This window comes from Triticum urartu, chromosome 2A, assembly GCF_056163025.1.
Source record: "Triticum urartu cultivar PI428250 chromosome 2A, HENAU_Tu73, whole genome shotgun sequence".
Taxonomy (NCBI): Eukaryota; Viridiplantae; Streptophyta; class Magnoliopsida; order Poales; family Poaceae; genus Triticum; species Triticum urartu.
In genome coordinates this window covers 678,763,600-678,771,500 of record NC_141874.1, presented here as the reverse complement: position 1 = coordinate 678,771,500, position 7,901 = coordinate 678,763,600, and positions in this window count along the sequence as shown.

Here is a 7,901-nt window from a genome sequence, read left to right as displayed (position 1 = left end):
TGGCCTCGAGCCATTTATCGGAATCCGGGCCCACCATAGCTTCTCCATAGCTCGTAGGTTCATTGTTGTCTAGCAACATGACTTCCAAGACAGGATTACGTACCACTCTGAAGTAGTCGCATCCTTGTCATCCTACGAGGTTTGGGAGTGACTTGATCCGAAGTTTCATGATCACTATCATAAGCTTCCACTTCAATTGGTGTAGGTGCCACAGGAACAACTTCCTGTGCCCTGCCATACACTAGTTGAAGAGATGGTTCAATAACCTCATCAAGTCTCCACCGTCCTCCCACTCAATTCTTTCGAGAGAAACTTTTCCTTGAGAAAGGACCCGATTCTAGAAACAATCCCTTATTGCTTTCGGATCTGAGACAGGAGGTATACCCAACTGTTTTGGGTGTCCTATGAAGATGCATTTATCCGCTTTGGGTTCGAGCGTATCAGCCTGAAACTTTTTCACATAAGCGTCGCAGTCCCAAACTTTTAAGAAATGACAGCTTAGGTTTCTCTAAACCATAGTTCATACAGTGTCATCTCATCGGAATTACGTGGTGCCCTATTTAAAGTGAATGTGGTTGTCTCTAATGCCTAACCCATAAACTATCGTGGTAATTCGATAAGAGACATCATGGTATGCATCATATCCAATAGGGTGCAGTTATGATGTTCGGACGCACCATCACACTATGGTGTTCCAGGCTGTATTAGTTTTGAAACAATTTCCACAATGTATTAATTATGTGCCAAACTCGTAATTCAGATATTCATCTCTATGATCATATCATAGATATTTTATCCTCTTGTCACAACGATCTTTCAACTTCACCCTGAAATTACTTGAACCTTTCAATAATTCAGACTCGTGATTCATCAAGTAAATATACTCAACATCTACTCAAATCATCTGTGAAGTAAGAACATAACGATATCCACTACACGCCTCAGCACTCATTGGACTGCACACATCAAAAATATATTACTTCCAACAAGTTGCTTTCTTGTTCCATTTTACTGAAAACGAGGCTTTCAGTCATCTTTCCCATGTGGTATGATTTGCATGTCTCAAGTGATTCAAAATCAAGCGAGTACAAAACGGTCCATTTGCATGGAGTTTCTTCATGCATATATACCAATAGACATGGTTCGCATGTCTCAAACTTTTCAAAAATGAGTGAGCCCAAAGATCCATCAACATGGAGCTTCTTCATGCGTTTTATACCGATATGACTTACGTGGCAGTGCCACAAGTAGGTGGTACTATCATTACTCTTTTGGCATGAACATGTGTATCACTACGATCGAGATTCAATAAACCATTCATTTTAGGTGTAAGACCATTGAAGGTATTATTCAAATAAACAGAGTAACCATTATTCTCCTTAAATGAATAACCGTATTGCGAGACATAATCCAATCATGTCTATGCTCAACACAAACACCAAACTCGATGGTAGAGGGAGCGTGCGATGCTTGATCATATCAACCTTGGAAACACTTCCAACACATGTCGTCAGCTCACCTTTAGCTAGTCTCTGTTTATTCCGTAGCTTTTATTTCGAGTTACTAACATTTAGCAACCGAACCGGTATCTAATACCCTGGTGCTACTAGGAGTACTAGCAAAGTACACATCAACACAATGTATATCCAATATACTTCTATCGACCTTGCCAGCCTTCTCATCTACCAAGTATCTAGGGTAATTCTGCTCCAATGGTTGTTCCCCTTATTACAGAAGCACTTAGTCTCGGGTTTGGGTTCAACCTTGGGTCTCTTCACTAGAGCAGCAGCTGAATTGCCGTTTCATGAAGTATCCCTTCTTGCCCTTGCCCTTCTTGAAACTAGTGGTTTCACCAACCATCAACAATTGATGCTCCTTCTTGATTTCTACTTTTGTGGTGTCAAACATCGCGAATATCTCAAGGATCATCATATATGTTCCCGATATATTATAGTTCATCACAAAGCTCTAGCAGCTTGGTGGTAATGACTTCGGAGAAACTATCACTATTTCATCTGGAAGATCAACTCCCACTTGATTCAAGTGATTGTTGTACTCAGACAATCTGAGCACAAGCTCAACAATTGAGCTTCTCTCCTTAGTTTGCAGGCTAAGAAAATCGTCGGAGGTCTTATACCTCTTGACGTGGGCACGAGCCTGAAATCCCAATTTCAGCCCTCAAAACATCTCATATGTTTTGCGACGTTTCAAAAACGTCTTCGGTGCCTCAACTCTAAACCGTTTAACTGAACTATCACGTAGTTATCAAAACGTGTATGTCAGATGTTCGCAACATCCACAAACAACGTTCGAGATTCAGCACACTGAGCGGTGCATTAAGGACATAAGCCTTCTGAGAAGCAATGAGGACAATCCTCAGTTTACGGACCTAGTCCACATAATTGCTACTATCAACTTTCAACTAAATTTTCTCTAGGAACATATCTAAACAGTAGAACTAAAGCGCGAGCTACGACATAATTTGCAAAAACCTTTTGACTATGTTCAGGATAATTAAGTTCATCTTATGAACTCCCACTCAGATAGACATCCCTCTAGTCATCTAAGTGATTACATGATCCGAGTGAACTAGGCCGTGTCCGATTAACACGTGAGACGGACTAGTCAACATCGGTGAACATCTTCATGTTGATCGTATCTTCTATACGACTCATGCTCGACCTTTCGGTCTCTGTGTTCCGAGGCCATGCCTGTACATGCTAGGCTCGTCAAGTTAACCCTAAGTGTTTTTGCTGTGTAAAACTGTCTTACACCCGTTGTATGTGAACGTAAGGATCTATCACACCCGATTAACACGTAGTGCTTCGAAACGACGAACTGTAGCAACGGTGCACAGTTAGGGGAGAACACTTCTTGAAATTTTAATGAGGGATCATCTTATTCACTACCGTCGTTCTAAGCAAATAAGATGTATAAACATGATAAACATCATATGCAATCAAATAATAGTGACATGATATGGCCAATATCATATAGCTCCTTTGATCTCCATCTTGGGGCTCCATGATCATCTTGTCACCGGTATGACACCATGATCTCCATCATCATGATCTCCATCATCGTGTCTTCTTGAAGTTGTCTCGTCATCGACATGCAAGTCGTGATTCCCTTGACAAGAACATGATCAATCTCATACATCACATATATCATTCATCACATCCTTTTGGCCATATCACATCACATAGCATACCCTGCAAAAACAAGTTATACGTCCTCTAATTGTTGTTTGCATGTTTTACGTGGCTGCTATGGGTTTCTAGCAAGAACGTTTCTTACTTACGCAAAACCACAACGTGATATGCCAATTGCTATTTACCCTTCATAAGGACCCTTTTCATCGAATCCGAACCGACTAAAGTAGGAGAGACAGACACCCGCTAGCCACCTTATGCATCTAGTGCATGTCAGTCGGTGGAACCAGTCTCACGTAAGAGTACGTGTAAGGTCGGTCCGGGCCGCTTCATCCCATGATGCCGCCGAATCAAGATAAGACTAGTAACGGCAAGCATATTGAACAAAATCAACGCCCACAACTACTTTGTGTTCTACTCGTGCATAGAAACTACGCATAGACCTAGCTCATGATGCCACTGTTGGGGAACGTAGCAGAAATTCAAAATTTTCCTACGTATCACCAAGATCTATCTATGGAGAAACCAGCAACGAGGGGAAAGAGAGTGCACCTACATACCCTTGTAGATCGCTAAGCGGAAGCGTTCAAGTGAACGGGGTTGATGAAGTCGTACTCGTCGTGATTCAAATCACCGATGATCAAGTGCCGAACGCACGGCACCTCCGCGTTCAACACACGTACAGCCCGGTGACGTCTCCCATGCCTTGATCCAGCAAGGAGAGAGGGAGAGGTTGATGGAGATCCATCAGCACGACGGCGTGGTGGAAGTAGCGGGATTCCAACAGGGCTTCGCTAAGCGCTGCGGGAGGAGGTAGATGTGTCACGGGAGGGAGAGGGAGGCGCCAGGCCTTAGATTGGTTTGCTCCTCCTTTTCCCCACTATATATAGGGCCAAGGGAGAGGGGGAGGCGCAGCCCTTGCCCCTTCCTCCAAGGAAGGGTGCGGCCAAGGGGGGGAGGAGTCCATCCTCCCCAAGGCACCTCGGAGGTGCCTTCCCCTTTTAGGACTCTCCCCTTTTTCTCTTATCTTGGCGCATGGGCCTCTTGGGGCTGGTGCCCTTGGCCCATATAGGCCAAGGCACACCCCCTACAGCCCATGTGGCCCCCCGGGGCAGGTGGCCCCACCCGGTGGACCCCCGGGACCCTTCCGGTGGTCCCGGTACAATACCGATGACCCCGAAACTTGTCCCGATGGCCGAAATAGCACTTCCTATATATAATTCTTCACCTCCGGATCATTCCGGAACTCCTAGTGACGTCCGGGATCTCATTCGGGACTCCGAACAACTTTCGGGTTACCGCATACTAATATCTCTATAACCCTAGCGTCACCGAACCTTAAGTGTGTAGACCCTACGGGTTCGGGAGACATGCAGACATGACCGAGATGACTCTCCGGTCAATAACCAACAGCGGGATCTGGATACCCATGATGGCTCCCACATGTTCCACGATGATCTCATCGGATGAACCACGATGTCAAGGACTTAATCAATCCCGTATACAATTCCCTTTGTCTATCGGTATGTTACTTGCCCAAGATTCGATCGTCGGAATCCAATACCTAGTTCAATCTCGTTACCGGCAAGTCTCTTTACTCGTTCCGTAACACATCATCCCGTGATCAACTCTTTGGTCACATTGCGCATATGATGATGTCCTACCGAGTGGGCCCAGAGATACCTCTCCGCTTACACGGAGTGACAAATCCCAGTCTCGATTCGTGCCAACCCAGCAGACACTTTCGGAGATACCTGTAATGCACCTTTATAGTCACCCAGTTACGTTGTGACGTTTGATACACCCAAAGCATTCCTACGGTATCCGGGAGTTGCACAATCTCATGGTCTAAGGAAATGATACTTGACATTAGAAAAGCTTTAGCATACGAACTACACGATCTTTGTGCTAGGCTTAGGATTGGGTCTTGTCCATCACATCATTCTCCTAATGATGTGATCCCGTTATCAACGACATCCAATGTCCATGTTTAGGAAACCGTAACCATCTATTTATCAACGAGCTAGTCAACTAGAGGCTTACTAGGGACATGGTGTTGTCTATGTATCCACACATGTATCTGAGTTTCCTATCAATACAATTATAGCATAGATAATAAACGATTATCATGAACAAGGAAATATAATAATAACCAATTTATTATTGCCTCTAGGGCATATTTCCAACAGCACAGCCTTGGCCCTTCCTCCAAGGAAGGGTGCGGCCAGGGAGGAGTCCATCCTCCCCAAGGCACCTAGGAGGTGCCTTCCCCCTTTAGGACTCTTCCTTTCCCTTATCTCTTGGCGCATGGGCCTCTTGGGGCTGGTGCCCTTGGCCCATATAGGCCAAGGCGCACACCCCTACAGCCCATGTGGCCCCCCGGGGCAGGTGGACCCCCTTGGTGGACCCCCGGACCCCTTTCGGCACCCCCGGTACAATACCGATAATGCGTGAAACTTTTCCGGCGACCAAAACAAGACTTACCATATATAAATCTTTACCTCCGGACCATTCCGGAACTCCTCGTGACGTCCGGGATCTCATCCGGGACTCCGAACAACTTTCGGGTTACTGCATACTAATATCTCTATAACCCTAGCGTCACCGAACCTTAAGTGTGTAGACCCTACGGGTTCGGGAGACATGCAGACATGACCGAGATGACTCTCCGGTCAATAACCAACAGCGGGATCTGGATATCCATGTTGGCTCCCACATGTTCCACGATGATCTCATCGGATGAACCACGATGTCAAGGACTTAATCAATCCCGTATACAATTCCCTTTGTCTAGCGGTACGATACTTGACCGAGATTCGATCGTCGGTATCCCGATACCTTGTTCAATCTCGTTACCGGCAAGTCTCTTTACTCGTTTCGTAACACATCATCCCGTGATCAACTCCTTGATCACATTGTGCACATTATGATGATGTCCTACCGAGTGGGCCCAGAGATACATTTCCGTTTACACGGAGTGACAAATCCCAGACTCGATTCGTGCCAACCCAACAGACACTTTCGGAGATACCTGTAGTGTACCTTTATAGCCACCCAGTTACGTTGTGACGTTTGGCACACCCAAAGCACTCCTACGGTATCCGGGAGTTGCACAATCTCATGGTCTAAGGAAATGATACTTGACATTAGAAAAGCTTTAGCATACGAACTACATGATCTTGTGCTAGGCTTAGGATTGGGTCTTTGTCCATCACATCATTCTCCTAATGATGTGATCCCGTTATCAATGACATCCAATGTCCATGGTCAGGAAACCGTAACCATCTATTGATCAACGAGCTAGTCAACTAGAGGCTTACTAGGGACATGGTGTTGTCTATGTATCCACACATGTATCTGAGTTTCCTATCAATACAATTCTAGCATGGATAATAAACGATTATCATGAACAAGGAAATATAATAATAACTAATTTATTATTGCCTCTAGGGCATATTTCCAACAGTAACGTCCACTTTACATTGTGAAAACTCCAACGTTCGAATCAAACGGTTCAAACACTTTTAGTCATCTAATGTCGATCACCAAATCAGTCTAGACCGGACAGGACGTTCGAAATCCCAGATACCCTCCTCAAAGTGGGAGGAACCTTAGTGGAGTCTGGACAGTCTGCCCTGTCCACTATCAGTTGGACCATGTCTCCCCACAACCCACGTCAGGAGGGCCTCCGCACGGTCCGCTGCTCGCATGCACGATGAATGATCCTATCCACCCTCATCGTACTAAAATTATGTGGCGCGCCAGGGTCGACTACCCCCCTTCCTAAAGAAGATCGCCGGTGTAATCATGGTTGTTTTTTTTCTTTCTTTTTTAGTGAAAAACTCCACAAAATTTATTGATAATGAAAATGTTTACGATGATAAATGACTTCTTAAAAAATGCTAAGTGGGATAACCGGGAGCAATGCTAGAGCTACGTAAAAAGTTCTACGTAATTAACATAATGAACCAGGTGGATGAATATGATTGGAGGTAAGGCGAAGGACCAATAATGCTACATTCATGAATGATTACGGGGAGGTTTCACGGACCCCTTCCTTCAATTCTCTCCACCCCCCTGATTTTTAGGTGGGTGGGGCCAGTTGTGTAGCTAGGATTTTCCAACGCCCCGGACCAACTACAAAGGAACAGTTTAAATGAACAGTGGTAAAATGTGAACAGTCAACAAAGAAATGCATTGCCACGCCCTAGGCCATGGCCAGGGTAGCCTGGGGCCTAGCTACATGCTTGGGTGGCGCCCTCCCTCCTTCTTAACCCCAATCACCATTTGCCAAGTCATAATTACACGGTAAAACCCCCGTAATCATCTGTGAATGTAGCATTACTCAGGGAAGGACGGGTCCATCCCCTAAAAATAAGGAGGAAGAGGTTTAGTTGTTAGGTAGTTTTCCTAAAGTGGTACGTAGCTCTTGGTAGACGCGGGATTTTTGGATAACTGGTGTCACAAGTGCACGATGAAACGATACCTCCGGTTACTGAAAACAAACAAGAGAAACAATCATTTTGGGTTAAATTTCAACGCACAAGTGACATGTCATGCAGGATCTGCGTGTCCGTTCTTGAATCTTTGAACGATTCCACTACTCGCTGTTGTTACATAATCTGGTCAAGATACCTACGCAAATTGGTCGAAACGTGCCAAGATGTTTGTGTAAATAATATAGCCGGCGTGATGTGACAATATGGTGCGTGCCAGATAGCACTTCTGGGGTTGGAATCACACTGACAG